This window comes from Octopus sinensis, linkage group LG20 (assembly GCF_006345805.1).
Source record: "Octopus sinensis linkage group LG20, ASM634580v1, whole genome shotgun sequence".
In the NCBI taxonomy this organism is placed as follows: domain Eukaryota; kingdom Metazoa; phylum Mollusca; class Cephalopoda; order Octopoda; family Octopodidae; genus Octopus; species Octopus sinensis.
This window is the reverse complement of record NC_043016.1, coordinates 30,228,836-30,246,190: the sequence shown is the minus strand read 5'-3', so window position 1 is coordinate 30,246,190 and position 17,355 is coordinate 30,228,836.

Here is a 17,355-nt window from a genome sequence, read left to right as displayed (position 1 = left end):
AAACAGATTTTCTATAACTGTTTTAACCCTTTAGTATTTAAACTAGTGATAGCTGGCTGAAATATTCTACCTGTTTTATGTTCAAACCAACTGGATTGGGTCTCTCACACAGTACAATGGCATTCAAAAAATTTACTATCACATTAACAAAATCTCGATGGTACAAGATGATACTTGATTAGTTCAAAACAATATCAATAAATAGTTATAATACAATTTTAGATGTGTAGATTTGTGCTGCCTCCAAGAAGTAAGGTGGAGAGGAGGCTCCGCTAGGTTTCTTACAGGCAAAGAATACAGGTACAAGATGTTTTGAGCAGGGAACACTGACAGGGTTGGGGTTGTTGGTATACTTGCAGAGAAATGGGTTGATAAGGTAATCAAGGTAGTCAGAGTATGCGATAGAATACTTAAGATTAGATTAGTGCTTCATCATGGATTAGCAACCATTATCTCAGCCTATGCCCCTCAGCTGGGGCTACCTGATGGACAGAAAACCTGATTTTATGACACCCTCTTGCAGACTACCTCGACGAATGACAGGGACCATCTCTTTGTAGCTGATGACTTCAATGGACGTGTTGGACAACATGGTGTACATAGAGGCTATGGTTTTGGTTCCCGCAATTAGGAGGGTACCAGGCTGCTGGAGTTATGCAATGCAAATGATCTAATGGTTTGCAATACTAACTTCAGGAAACCTGCCAGTCACTTACCATTCTGGCAGACACACTAGCCAAATTGACTACATCATCGCCAGAAAAAGGGGAAGATGGCTGCTTATAAATACCAAAACCTTCCCAGGCAAAGAATGTATCCCACAACATATACTAGTAGTTAGCGACTTCAGGATCAGGGCTAAATGGATGCCCAGAAGACGACCAGTATGGTGGAGAAGGGTCTGGAAGCTTAAAGATCCTGTGAATTGACAGAGATTTAGAGATGTATTACTCAAAGCCTTTGACAAAATAGAAGGGGATATAGCATCACATGATGTGGAAGACAACTAGAGGTTTCTACAGGACAACCTGCTGAGGGCCACTGACCAGATCTGTTGATGGTGCAAAGTCCCTTCTCGACCCAAGGTAACGTGGTAGTGGAACAATGTTGGTGATAGGGCTATTAGAGAAAGGAAACAGGCTTGGAAGGACTGGAAGAACGGTGGTAGCTAGGAATTGTATGAGACTGCCAGAAGGGAGGCTAGGAGACAGGTTTATTTAGCCAGAGAGGAAGCAGATAAGAAAAATTTTGCCAATGTTCTGTGCTGTGAGGACCAAAGTCTTGAGGTATTTTGTGTTGCAAGACAGTGTGTGAGAGAGAATCATGATAACGTAGGAGAGAAATGTATCCACATGGATAATGGTTCACTTGCACTAAGCGAGGTTGCAAAGAGAGAGGTTTGGAGATGCCACTATGAAAGGTTGCTGAATAAAGAGAATGAATGGGAGAAAGAGTGTGTGCTGAATGCCAACCCAACAGAGGGTCCAGCTATCTGAATTGACAGCACCTTGGTAGATAAAATAATTAAGGGTATGAAGATAGGGAAAGCCCCCAGCCCATCAGGAATCACTGCAGAGATGCTCAAAATATCTGGCGGTGTCGGCTATAGCCTGATCACATGTATAGTTAACCAAGTAATACATGAAGGAGACATACCCAATGACTGGTGTAGCAGCTTAATAGTCAACTGCTACAAAGGTAAAGGTGACGCTTAGATACAAATAATTACAGAGGTATTAAGTTGTTGGATCAGGTAATGAAGGTCATCTCCATTTTGGAATCTTTTTAAGTGGATTGCTTAAAGAATTGTGGATATCCTTTCCACATAAAACCATTATTAATTTTGTGTGTATGTATACATGCATGCAAGCATTCTCACTCATATATATATATATTACAACTAATCATACACATGTTAATACATGAGCAGACACATGTTAACGCACACACACACACACACACACACACACACATCTTTTATCTTTCATTTGTTTTTATTGTATTAATTGGACTGCAGGTACACTGGAGCATCACCTTGAAGGGTTTCACTCAAATCTATCCAGTACTTATTCTATTCTGTTGGTCTCTTTTGCCAAACCACTAAGGTATGGCAATGTAAACAAACCAACACCAGCTGACAAGCAATGTATATGTATGGATGTATGTATGATGGTATCAAACAGTGAGAATTAGTGCTTAACACTGCATCTGGTAGGTAAATATTCCTTATTTGGAGCTTAACAAAGCTACCAATAGTATTATGCAGAATGGGCATACAATTCTTAAAGAAGTCCACTTAAAAAATACTTCAAAATGAAGATGATTACTAGATTTTTATGTGGGCTGATTCAAGAATTGTGGATATCCCTTCCACATGAAACCATTGGTAGATCTGTTGTTAATCTACAGATAAAGTATGTATGTATGCATGTATCTGTGTGTGTGCATACATGAGATTCTTTCAAGACTCCATCTGCCAAATCTACTTACAAGACTTTGGTCAGCCTGGTGCTACTGTAGAAGACACTTACCCAAGGTGTTATACAGTGAGACAATCCAAAATCATATGGCTCCACACAGGTTTAACCTAGTATATTCCACTGATGAAACATTGGTCAATATGAAGCTGTTTTAAGACACTTGCCAAAGGTGTCAATTAGAAGGATTCAAACCATAAACCACATGGTTGTGAAGCAAATTGCTTAACCATACATCCCTGTCTGTACCCAATCATTCTGCCCCAGGGTTATATACTCCACTTGAATTCTACACTCCCCATTGTTTTTCCTGCAGCCACTGATCTATAGCTCAAATTTGGTAATACCAGTTTAAGGGACGGTGATTGAAATAATCCTTTCTACTATGGAATATGTGGGGAGGGAGATAGTCAATTACATTGACCCCAGTACTTAACTGGTACTTAATTTATTGAGAATGAACGGTAAAGTCGACCTCAGCACAATTTGAACTCAGAATGTTGTTGCAGATGAAATAATGCTAAGCATTGCAACTGAAATAATGATCAATGATACTCATCACCATCTTCATTTAATGTCCACTCTCCACGCTTGTATGGGTTGGATGCTTTGACCAGAACCAGCAAGCATGAAAGTTGCACCAGGTTTCAGTCTGATGGCTTGATTTCTATGGCTAGATACCCTTCCTAATGCCAACTGCTTTACAGTGTGTGCTATGTGCTTTTTTATGAGGTGCAGGCACAGGTGCTTTTATGTGGCACCAGCATGGGTACTTTTTATGTGACACAGGTGCTTTCAACGTGGTGCTGGCATGGGTGCTTTCAATGTGTGATACTGGCACAAGACTTTTGTAGGCCAATCCTCTTCAGCAATGGATGTGGCAATAAATTTTCTGCTCTGGAGGACAGGTCTTCTTATGTACAGCAAGATGCCTAAGACATTCTAGTTAATAAAAGAAACTCCTTTTTTCCTGTCCAAAGATATCAACAACATTGAAACTCTGTTCTTTAACCCTTTCGTTACTGTATTTATTTTGAGATGCTCTGTGTTTCTTTCAATTAATTTTAAATACAACCAAGAATTTAGTAAAATAACTTAGTTATCATTAAGCTAGTGTTAGGAACATAAATTGTGACTAAGGTTTGGTGGAAGATTTTAATTCAAAACTTATGAAAATAAGACATTTGTACTCAAAGCCGATTTCAGCCGGGCTGGTAATGAAAGGGTTAACATATGGGATATCTTTTGGTTCTAGTTGCTTAACCCTAAGTTAGGCCCAATTAAGTAGAATTAAGGCCTTCTATATATAAAGTGGCTGGGTGAGCACTCTGGAAACAGACATCAAGATCAGGAAGGCACAAGCATGGACAGCCTGTCACAAACTAAAGAAAGTAGAGCCTTTTTCTCTTTTTTTTTGTCACCTTTTGAAACATGGCAAAATTAGAATCAGCTGCCTGAATGTGATAGGCCTCGGGTCACCTTGGAAACAGGGTCACCTGTTAAACGACCTGAGGTTTCACAGTGTGGATGTAGCAGCCATTAGTGAAACCAGGCTCTCCGACCCGCAGGAACTAGCAGCCCTTTTCGGCGGATACAAGATCTTTCTATCTCCATGTCAGCCAGGAGCGGGCGGTGGTGGTACTGCTTGCACCACCCTGAACTGGAAGCATTCAGATTAGTCATGTGGAACCTGCTTTAAGGTGATGTAAGAAGAGGAAAACATTGTCACACTTACATCATCATCATCATCATCGTTTAACGTCCTCTTTCCATGCTAGCATGGGTTGGACAATTTTGACTGAGGGCTGGTGAACCAGATGGCTGCACCAGACTCCAATCTTGATCTGGCAGAGTTTCTACCACTGGATGCCCTTCCTAAAGCCAACTACTCCGAGAGTGTAGTGGGTGCTTTTTATGTGCCAACGGCATGGGGCCAGTCAGGCGGTACTGGCAACGACCTTACTCGAATATTTTTACACATGCCACCGGCACAGATGCCAGTAAGGTGACACTGATAATGATCACGCTTGAGTAGTGCTTTTCACGTGCCACCGGCATGGAAGCCAGTTAGCCACTCTGGCAACGATCACACTCGTATGGTGCTCTTTGCACTCCGCTAGCATGGATGCCAGTCATCAAATTTGATTTTGATTTCACTTGCCTCAACAGGTCTTCGCAAACAGAGTTTAGTGTCTGCAGACACTGGCCTGAAATGTATCCAGGACTTTGAGGGCAGTGATGATGGACCAAGAAGCGTGGCAGGTAGACTTTGTTGCTGTGACCTGAGGTGAAACCCAGCCATAATAATAATGATGATTTCAAATTTTAGTTCAAGGCCAGCAATTTTGGGAGAGAGGGTAAGTCGATTACATCAACCCCAAGATGAAAGGCAAAGTCAAACTCGGTGGAAATTGAACTCAGGTTGTAAAGAAGACAAAATACTGCTAAGCATTTGGTACCACATGCTAATGATTCTGCCAACTCACCACCTTAATAACAATAATAATAATAATCCTTTCTATTATAGGAACAAGATCTGAAATTTTGGAGGGGTAAGTCAATTACATTAACCCCCAGTGTTTCACTGGTACTTAATTTATTGACCCCAAAAGGTTGAAAGGCAAAGTTGATCTCAGCAGAATTTGAACTTAGAACGTAAAGATAGATGAAATACTGCAAAGCATTTTTTACCTGGCATGCTAACAATTCTGCCAGCTCACTGCTTTAATCATAATAATAATTAATTCTTTTATTGGCCACACGGGCTGACAAACATAAAGGGACAAAACAGGATGAAAGGTTACAAAAGGTTTTGTCCATTTTTCGAAAGAAAAAAGTCCGTGTAAACAAGCTTTATAACAACAAAAAATTCAACAATTTACAAAACACCCAATAGAGGAGATGCTTCGAAAAAAAGAAAAGGTCTCACGTGGAAAAACCCATAAAAGCCATAAAAGCCATAAGAGCCCCTTTCTCCTTTTATAATACCTTTTTCAATTACAGGCGAAACCTCAGAATTGGTCCATTTATACTGGCCATTCTTGCACAATTCACCCACCTTTCAGAAAACTTGCTCTCAGACAGCACTCTCCTCTCTCACCTCATCTTCCTTTTCAAGTGAAACTTGAAAAAGTTGATGAGGCCTTGACCAAAGAGGAAAGTGTCTGACTTTAGCCCTTTCAAACGGGTCCAACATACAACCTCTTTCGCACACTAGGCACAGGAAAACGGTCTTGCCCTCCTTGTTAAAGGAGGTCGGTGGGGCAATCTTCACTATGGATTCAGCTGATAGCCGGATCCGTCCTATACGCGACAGTAGCTGTTCGACATAAACCCATAGTTCAGCAATACTCAGGCACTGGATGAGTGCATGCAGAACGGCTTCGTCATCCTGGCAACACCTTGGGCAGGCCTGGCTGATGGCACTTCCGTGCCGGTAGAGTTTATCTTGAACAGGTAGAGCTCCTCGGTAGCACTGCCAGGTGAGGGACCTTTGGAAATTATCCATTGGCCCCGGCCCAAAAGTTCTTCCAAACAGACTGCTCAGTTCGTTATCATCAATGCCTAGAGTTTTCCCGAGAACATCGTCGCATTTTTCCTCCACTAACCCTCTATAGAACGCTAGAGTGGAAGTGAAACCGATCACATTGCCCACTTGAGGAGGGCAGAGAGAGCTTGACGGCACTCGAGATGCCAAGTGCCCTTTCTTGGTCTACGTTTGATCCAGGTTTGCAGCTCTGTCAAAGAGACAAGCTGCGGAAAGTCGTGTCTGACAAACGATGACCACACCTGTTCACCGTCTAGGAAAACCTTGAGATGCCGCAGCCTGAGCGCATGTCTGTGCATCAGCAACCACGGCATGCCAAGGCCTCCGTTCAGCGGTCGTTGACAGCAGATGGATTGCCTGACCAGTGGCACCCAACACTTCAACAGAAAGTTGAAGAGCAAGCGTACCAGCTTGGCCAAACAGCGGTTGGGACAAGGGACGATGGTCAAGTGGTAATAGATGACAGATGTGATGTATGCATTCACCACCTCTGCTCGACCTTTCAGGGACAGCTTCCTCTCGGCCCATTTCTGGGTGAGATGTGCCTCTTCCCAGTTTTTATCCACCTGGAGGTCCGGATCAAACCAGAGCCCGAGCAGTTTAATGGGTCCGTCTGTCCAGCGCCCTACGACGCTGTTGGACGGCATGGGCTTGCCTCTCCAGGTACCCAGTTGCAAGCCCACAGACTTTTCCGCATTAATCTTTTCCCCTGTCACCGCTTTGTACTCGTTTAGCGTCTCGCCAATCAGGTCAATGTGCCTGTGACTCGACACTATCACAGTGACGTCACCGACATAGGCAGACACACTGTTTCCATCTCCTAAATCATGCGGGATACCCCTCAAAGCCTCCAACTTGCGCAGTAATGGCTTGAGAGTCAATATGTACAAGAGGGAGGAGAGAGGGCATCCTTGGTGGACTGAACGCGAGATGTCAAATGGTTCCAAAAGGTGACCGTTCACTCGTATCACCGAGCAGATGTTGCTGTATAAAGCAGCAATCCACCTGCGGAAGTCAGGACCAAAACCAGCTGCCTTGAGAACAGCTGCCAGGTACCGATGGTCGACCCTATTGAAGGCTTTACTCTGATCTAAATTGATCAAAGCCCCACCCGCGCCAGTGTCATTACCCACCCTCTCTATGATGTAGCGCATGAGATGGAGATTGTCGTGTATCGACCTGGTCGGCACGACGCATGTCTGCGACTTGCCAACCAGCTTGTCCACGATAAGTGCCAATCTCTTGGCTAGCACCTTGGCCAAAATCTTCAACTCTGCATTGAGCAGAGTGATGGGCCGAAAATTCCCTATAACGTCCCCCTTGTTTGGGTCCTTTCTCAGCAAAGCCACCACCCCTCGACAGACAAAAGCAGGAATTCTCCCGTTTTGCTGCCAGTTGCAGTAGACGTTTGCCAACAGACCCGCAAACAAGTCTGGCATTGAAGTGTAAAGCTCGTAGGGCAGACCATCCAAACCCGGCGATCTACCTCTTCCCAGGCAGATATCAGTCCTTCACAGCACTCTGCCTTGCTGTCCGAGAGTTGTGGTAGGCCGTCCAGGTACACACCAAAGTCTGTACCATTGTCCGTTCCACCACTCGTCCCAAACAGTTGAGCAAAGTGCCGCTGAAACACCGCACACATCTGCTTCGGTTTGGTAACCTCGCGCCCGTTCTGGTCCACCAAAGACCGAATGGTCGCTTTGTTGCCTCTCTTCGCCTCCGCCACGCGGGCCCATCAAACAGCCTCAGTCCCCTCCCTGCTTAGCGAATGTGCCTTAGCTCTGACAACGCAGCCTTCATGTTTGGCATCAAAGTGTTGGTCAAGGGCCAAGCTTGCCGCCAACACGTCGGTCGCGATGCCAGTCTCAAGAGCCTCTCTTTACTCTTTTATTCTTTTACTTGTTTCAGTCATTTGACTGCGTCCATGCTGGAGTACCGCCTTTGGTCGAGCAAATCGACACCAGGACTTATTCTTTGTAAGCCCAGTACTTATTCTATCGGTCTCTTTTGCCGAACTGCTAAGTGACGGCGACGTAACACACCAGCATCGGTTGTCAAGCAATGCTAGGGGGACAACAAAGACACACAAACATACACACACACACACACACACACACACACACATATATATATATATATATATATATATATATATATATATATATATATACATATATACAACGGTCTTCTTTCAGTTTCCGTCTACCAAATCCACTTACAAGGCTTTGGTTGGCCTGAGACTATAGTAGAAGACACTTGCCCAACATGCCATGCAGTGGGACTGAACCCGGAACCATGTTGTTGGTAAGCAAGAAACTTACCACACAACCACTCCTGCGCCTCATCTAGTTTCTTAACTAAATCCCGCTCTCTTCTTACGTTCAATAGCTAGAGCCTTACTAAACCTAATCGACTCTACTCTAATTGTTGTCTTGAGAGCAAACCACCAGTTGTTGTTGATGATTGCCCCCGTGAGTGCCCGCTTAACTAGTAAACTAATCCGGACTCTGTAAGCTTTGCACGCCGTTAACGATGCGTTCAGCTTCCAGTAGCCGGGATCCTGTTGATCCAAGTTGACCGAACAGATCACGAATTTGTGGTCCGTATAGTCGACTAGGTGGAATAGTGGACACCCTATGCTGTCCTTATCCGCTGGCCTACAAAACACTCTATCTAAGTACAATCTAGACGACCCAATGCGATTGGTCCAAGTCCACATTGGCACATTCGGTTTGTCTAGTCAAAACCTGTTGGACAGCTGAAAGTAGGTTGGCAAGGCTCTTGCACCCTGCCTCCTATCAGATGCTCCCCTGCCCACCCGATTGAAACGTTCGTCTAAGACAGCATTCCAATCCCCAACTGCACTAGAGTGCATGACATTCCCAGGAAAACTTCCAGACATTTGAAATAATCCAACTGCCCTGCTCCTCTCGGAGCGTAGGCACCCAGCAGTCTGAAAGTACCGCTGTCACTACTGTCTACGTTGAGGACCACCAACTTACCTTCTGGATCCAGGAAGACTGTCCTTATTTTCAAGTCCAGGCCCTTCCAAAACAACACCACAGTACCACCACCGCCTGCTCCCGGCTGACACGGAGATAGAAAGATCTCGTATCCGCCGAAAAGGGCTGCGAGTTCCTGCGGGTTGGAGAGCCTGGTTTCACTAATGGCTGCTACATCCACACTGTGAAACCTCAGGTCGTTTAACAGGTGACCCGAGGCCTCTCACATTCAGGCAGCTGATTCTAATTTTGCCATGTTTCAAAAGGTGACAAAAAAAAAAAAAAGGAGAAAAAGGCTCTACTTACTGTTGGTGGTGGGGTGGCTTCCTTGTGCTTTTGCACAGGTGTATCCAGGCTGCAACTTTAGGGGAGGAGATGAGTTGATTACATCGACCTTAGTATTCAACCAGTACTTATTTTATCAACCTCAAAAGGATTAAAGGTAAAGTTGACCTATGCAGAATTTGAACTCAGAATGGAAAGATGGATGAAACGCTGCAAGGTATTTTGCCTGACGTTCTAACAATTCTGCCAGCTCACCGCTTTAATCATCATAATAATAATAACATCATCATCATTATTTTATATTTGTTTTCTAATCTGCCATGAACATGATGTTTCAATAGAATTCAATGAAATCAGAGAATCATGCTTTGCACCAATATCTCGTTTTCACTATGGTTTCTATGGCTGGATACTCTTCCTGACACCAACCACCTTATCAAGTGATATCATGCATTCTTCCTTGGCACCAGCACTACAGTAGTTATCTTACTCTCAGCAAAACTAAGGAACCCTTTGTCACTGCTTGAATCAATCACCAGTTGCTTACAGATTGTACTGTGTGCTTTGCTGCTTTTAGCACCAGCACTGGTGGAGGGGTCACCTTGCAAACTGAAAGAAGGCCTCATGATGGAAAGGAGCAGATTTATTGTGAGAGGATGCTAATGGAGATAAATGACAAAGGGGATAGTTTTAGGGTGGGAGTAATGGAGACAGGAGAGGAGAAGGTGGAGAATAATGTCAGGAATTAGTGTAAAAGACAGTGGGTGTGGGTGTGTGACAAGATGGTAATGGTAGTGCAGTGTGTTGAATAGGTGGACCCCAGTGTGTGAGGTAGGTCTGTCCATCTTATTTCTATATTGTCCACAAGGGGCTATACACAGAGGGGACAAACAAGGACAGACAAACGGATTAAGTCAATTACATCGACCCCAGTGTGTAACTGATATTTATTTAATCGACCCCGAAAGGATGAAAGGTAAAGTCGATCTCGGTGGAATTTGAACTCGACACGTAGCGGCAGACAAAATACCGATAAGCATTTCACCCGGCGTGCTAACGTTTCTGCCAGCTTGCTGCCTTCTGGTTCATCTGCCATACTAGCAAGGTTTGAATGGTTCAACAGGGTCCAAGATAATTGTTATTGTAGTTACACAGGTTTATTGTTAAGAGTGCATCCCTAATCTTGTGAGTTCATGGGTGCTGCTGCCGTGTAAAAAGCACCTATACTGGTGCCATGTGAATGTACCCATTCCGGTGCTGCATAAAAGCACCCAGTATACACCATAAAGTGGTTGGTGTTATGAAGGGAATCCAGCCATTGAAACCATGCCAAAACATTCATGGAGCCCAGGCAGTTCTTCAGCTGACAAGCTCCTGTCAAACCGTCCAACCCATGCCAGCATGGAACACAAATGATAAATGATGATGATGATGAAGAGGGAAAAGAGTAACAGAGGCAGTGTTAGAGAATGAGGGTAATCAGAGGGAAAGGAGTAGACAGTAGTGATGTGATGGGTGTGGGGGCAGTTGTGAGGGAGAGAGTTAGTGATAGGATGGTGGGAAGGTTGAGTAAGGGATGATGCATTGCTACCCCACATTATATGTGACACTGGCACAAGACTTTTGTAGGCCAATCCTTTTCAGGAATGGGTGTGTCATTAATATTTCTGCTGTGGAGGACAGGTCTTCTTATGTACAGGAACTGGAGGAGAGATAAGATGATGATAAGGGTGCATAGTGTATCCTCAAGGTAATGTGTTCCAGAGAGTTTAGTAACAGAGAATCAGAACAGATGAGTAAAGGATGTGAGAGTGCGATCCCTCTTTACTCAAGAATCTTGATTCGAGAGGAAGTGTAGGTATGAGGTAGATAGGTATTTATTCCATATTTTTTTTCAATTGTGGGTGACATAGCATGGTGAGATGAAAAGATGATGGGAAGATGAGAGGATTAGAAGACATAGTGGATAGGGAGAGGTGAGGGTATAGAATAAAATGGTTGGTGGTGGTGGTGGTGCTGGGGGGGGTGGCATGCACAAAACAGCAGACAAGGGATGGATGCAAGCACTAAGCTTGTGTGGTAGGTCAGGTTTTCTGCAGTACTCAGTGTATCATTCTAAGTGTTCCTCAGTCTCTCTCTTCCACAAGTATCATTCACTTTGGGCATTTGGTGCTTGGTTACACAACTACACACACACACGCAATTTCATGTCAGTAATTAGGTCCAGCAAAAGAGACAGATAGCTGGACAGAGAAGAAAGGGAAAAATGAGTCGTAGATATTTTTTTAATCCATGCAATTAAAACTGTGCTTGAGATGCTGTCTTTGTGTTTTAGCTAGAGATACATTTTTCCCTTTCTTTTTCTTCGATGTGTTTGTTTGCTTTGACATGTATCTTGTTTCTTTCATACGATGGTGGCCATGCTGGGGGCACCACCACCTCGAAGGTGTTTAGTTAAATGAATTGGCTTCGGTGCTTACATTTTCTAAGCCTATACTTATTATATCAGTTTCTTTCACTGAACTGTTAAGTTATGGAGATGTAAACACACCAATACTAGTTGTCAAGTGGTGACAGGGGACAAAGAAAGACACACACACACACAACAGGCTTCTTTCAGTTGTTTCTGTCTGCCAAATCCATTCATAAGGCTTTGATCAGTCCGTGTCTATAGTAGTAGATACTTGCCCAAGGTGTCGTGCAGTGGTACTGAACCCAGACCCATGTGGTTGGAAAACAAGCTTCTTACTACTAAGGCATGCCTACCAAAAGAACATCAAAGAGCAGAATTAGCTAACTATGTTTATTGTTTGGTTTACACATGTTTTGTTAACTCCAAAAAGTCAGTCTAGCATAGTGCCATTTCCATGTGCTGTGGAGATCTTCTTTAAAAGTCAATGATAAAGTTAATTCATCAGGATTCAACAATAGACACAATAAGCTGACAGCTTTGTCTTTGAATTTTGCCAACAGCTCACTACATCATCATCTTTTAACATCTGCCTTTCATGACTACATCCATTTAAAAGCAATCACATAAAAGTTGGTTACAATTAAACAAATACAGGGAGAAAAGGATCAAATAGAAGGAGGAAGAACAAAATAATTTACATCCAGATCAAGGAACACATGTACGCTTATGCCCCTCCAGTAAAAAAAAACGACTACATCCATTTAAAAGCAATCACATAAAAGTTGGTTACAATTAAACAAATACAGGGAGAAAAGGATCAAATAGAAGGAGGAAGAACAAAATAATTTACATCCAGATCAAGGAACACATGTACGCTTATGCCCCTCCAGTAAAAAAAAACATCTAGACCAATAGTTCTCAACCGTTTTTTTAATACTTTGATTGCTATTTTACTTGGTAGGAGTTTTGCTTATAGCTATTTGATGTCTAAAAACCCCTATTATGATTTTTTGATTAGATATTAGGAATTGTGTGAAAAAGTGTTTAAATTACTTTGTGTGTTGTAGAAGTATAAACAATTTATTGCAGATAAATTTTAACAACTAAATCCTATGTGGAATCCCAAGAGCCACGTAGATCCGAGTTGAGAACAAATGATCAAGAAAGATGTCACACAAGGGGAAATAACAACATCTATATTAGCTGCCAGCAGTAACATCGGCAACTTGAGGATTAAGGAAGCCATTATCATAAGGGACCTTTCACCTGAAATAAATACCAGAGAAGACCTCAGTTGCATACACTGTACAGTCTAGCACCCCTACTACACTTCTTCATTATACAACACTCTCTTGCCACCATGATCATATCTAGACATACCATACATACCCCACTTAATATTTTACCCAAATGTTTCTAATATATTTTTATAGAACAGTCAATTCTAAGTTTGAATGGAAGCCACATTGGGATTCAGATAAGACATCATTTACAAGCTATTTATTCAGACTGATAAGAACACATGCCAGAAGCTGACAGTAGAGCAATGCCACAATGGTTGTCATATTTTATTCTGACTCCCTCTCTTTTATAGTGAGGAAAGATAATTGCATCCTTTTGGGCCTTGGAAACCACACCAACTCTTCAGACTACTCTGATAAGCTTATGGAGATTCTCTGTCATACAACTAGTCTGCTACCAAAGTGCAAGACCTCACTGCAAATTCCATCTTTGTCAGGTACTTTAACACGATTCAACTTACCCATTGTTGTTTCTTACTCATCTGTTAAGATGACAGATCTTTGTCAAACAGTGCCAATTATGAAATCATCAACAGCCAGCTCATGGTTTAGGTTCAGAAAAATTATGAATCTAATGACCTGTAATTTCTGTTGATTTAGTTTAGTAAGTAGAGTAGAGCCTTCTTTGGAAAACAAGAAGGAACTGGTGCAGAATTCTTGGGCCATTAACTTGCATAATGAAATGGCAGAGCTTCATATGCATCAATGAAAGCTTGTGTGTTTGTGTATGTGTGTACATGTATGTATAAATATATATATACATATATACACCAATATTCTTTTATTCTTTTACTTGTTTCAGTCATTTGACTGAGGCCATGCTGAAACACTGCCTTTTAAGTGAAGAAATCGACCCTTGGACTTATTTTTTGTAAGCCGGGTGCTTATTCTGTCGGTCTCTTCTGCCGAACCACCAAGTTAGATATAAACACACCAACATCGGATGTCAAGTGATGGCGGGAAGGGGACAAACACAGACACAAAGAAACACACATAAATATACATATATATATATATATATATATATATATATATTATATATATATATATATACTTTGCCTTTCATCCTTCCTGGGTCGATAAATTAAGTACCAGTTGCATACTGGAGTCGATCTAATCAACTGGCTCCCTTCCCCAAAATTTCTGACCTTGTGCCTATAGTAGAAAGGATATACATACACACACACACACACACATATATATATATATATTTATGTATATATATATATATATATAATGGGCTTCTTTCAGTTTCCATCAACAAATACACCCACAAGACTTTGGTTGGTCCAAAGCTAAAGTAGACAACACTTGCCCAAAGTACCACACACTGGGACTGAACCCAGAACCATGCATTTGGAAGAAAGCTTCTTATCACACAGTCATGCCTGCACCTATAATATATATATATATGTATATATATATATATATATATATATATATATATATACATGTTTCATATTCATTTATAAGAAGAAGAAAATGGAGATTGGGAAGTTAATAATTGTATAATTAACAACAAATTGGTCATCTCCATTTACAGCCATTTCCATTAATATTCATTAATAAACATTAAAGTTACATTTATGTGACATGAGCATAATATTGAGCAAGGTGTTTACAGGCTGATTAAAGGTAAGTAGAGTAAATAGAGATAATAGTGGAAAGTTAAATACAAATAAGGTAAGCTTATCTATATATATAAAACTGTAGTTGTGTGAGTGTCTGTCCCCTTCGATTTAGATTCCTAACTCCTCCCACATTTTGCGGTGCAGTTTAACCAAATTCGGGTATCTTATAGTCGTGATTTATATCAAGCTCGTCTGAGTATTAGCGCGTATCGACGATGAGTCTACGATTTTAAAAATAATTTAACATCATTTTTTATTCCATTTTAATGCATAATTTTTCGTGTGTCGATGGCGGCGGAGTTGGCGTCCACGCTCAAACACCTGCACCTGTGTTTGCTTCTCCCCCTTCTTCCCTCCCTCGTGAAGCTGTGGGGAAGGGAGTATAAGGAAATCAACGTCGTAAAGCGTTGTCAAGGAGACCAGCGTTCTTTTAGAACAACGACTTCATGGCTTGAAGACACCAAAACAGAAATGGCTAAGAAAGCCCGAATTGGCATCTATAAAGGAAGTAACTCTCTAAAAATGCTTATATAGTTATTTCCCTTACAAATCCGAGCAACGCCGGGCGATACTGCTAGTATTTAATAAAAAAAACTTTTTTCCTCTGATGATATTTGTATAAATGTAAATTTTATGTAAATTTAATGTTTACTGAGTATTAATAGAAATGGCTGTAAATGAAGAACAATTTGCTGTTGATAATAAACCATTATTAACATCCCAATCTCAATTTCCTTCTTCTTTTAAATGAATATATACTATATATTTTATATATACCTATTATTTTAAGGAAATTAATTGCCCCAACATACATGTATTGAACCAGTATTTCCTTGGATGAATCTATCCCTTCATGAGGTTAACACAACCTCTAATTAAATTTTATATACAATAACCCCTCGACTACTGAGGGTGTCATGTTCCAAAACACCCCATGATAGGCGAAAATCCATAAAGTAGAAACAGTACTGTACTGTATATTTTTTAAAATTATTTTTATAATTTGTCTATATTTGTATATATTTATTGATATCCCTGTGGTGATATCAATATAAGCTTCAATAATAAACTGTGATATGATGAAGAATTAGTGTGTTTGTGTGGGTATATATCATCATCATCATCATCATCGTTTAACGTCCGCTTTCCGCGCTAGCACGGGTTGGACGGTTCGACCGGGGATCTGGGAAGCCAGAAGGCTGCACCAGGCTCCGGTATCTATCTGACGAAAGACTTGAGGTATTTCATGTTGCAAGACAGTATGTGAGAGAGAATCGTGATGTGGTAGGAGAGAAATGTGTTCGCATGGATGATGGCTCACTTGCGCTAAATGAGGATGCAAAGAGAGAGGTTTGGAGACTCCCCTATGAAAGGTTGCTGAATAAAGAAAATGAATGGGAGAAAGAGAGTCTGCCGAATGTCAACCCAACAGAGGGACCAGCTATCCGAGTTGACAGTTCCTTGGTAATTAAGGCAATTAGAAGCATGAAGACAGGGAAATCCCCAAGCCCATCAAGAATTACTGCAGAGATACTCAAAATATCTGGTAGTGTCGGCTATAGCCTAGTCACCCGTATAGTTAACCAGGTGATACACGAAGGAGTCATACCCAATGACTGGTGTAGTAGCATAATAGTCAACTGCTACAAAGGTAAAGGTGACGCTTTAGATACAAATAATTACAGAGGTATCAATCTGTAATGAATGTTACGGAGAGGGTCATAGCCCAACTGATTAGGGAGAGAGTCAGCTTGGATGAGATGCAGTTTGGTTTTGTGCCTGGGAAAAGCACCACTGATGCCATATTTCTGGTAAGACAGCTGCAGGAGAAATTCCTAGCCAAAGATAAGCCCCTGTACCTGGCTTTTGTTGACATGGAGAAAGCCTTTGATAGGGTCCTCCGATCCTTTATCTGGTGGTCAATGAGGAAACTAGGGATAGGTGAATGGTTAATGAGAGCTATGCAAGCCATGTACAGGGATGCTGTAAGTAAGGTGAGGGTTGGCAACGAGTACACTGAAGAATTCAGGGTAGAGGTAGGGTTTCACCAAGGTTCAGTCTTCAGCCCCCTCCTTTTTATCATAGTCCTCCAGGCAATAACGGAGGAATTCAAGACAGAATGCCCCTGGGAGCTCCTCTATGCTGATGACCTTGCTCTAATTGCTGAGTCACTATCAGAACTAGAGAAGTTTCAGTTGTGGAAACAAGGATTAGAATTGAAGGGCCTTAGAGTCAACCTAGATAAAACCAAAGTCCTAATCAGTAGGAAAGCAGGCAAACCACAAATCCCTTCAGGTAGATGGCCCTGTTCAATCTGTAGAAGAGGCGTAGGTAGAAACTCTATAAGATGTACCCAGTGTAAGCTATGGACACATAAGAGGTGCAGTAATATCAAAGGAAGGCTAACGGGGAAGATAGTTTTTGCTTGTGGCAGATGCTTGGGAGCAATAAACACTGAAAATGCACAGAGAACAACTTCTGCCACATTCCAGAGAGGAAAACTAGAAGTAGTTGATAGCTTCAATTACCTAGGTGACCAAGTCAGTAGCTGGGGAGGGTGCGCTGAAAGTGTAACTGCTAAAATAAGAATAGCTTGGGCAAATTCCAGAGAGCTCTTACTTCTGCTTGTGACAAAGGGCCTCTCACTCAGAGTAAAAGGTAGACTGTATGACACATGTGTACGAATAGCCATGCTACAC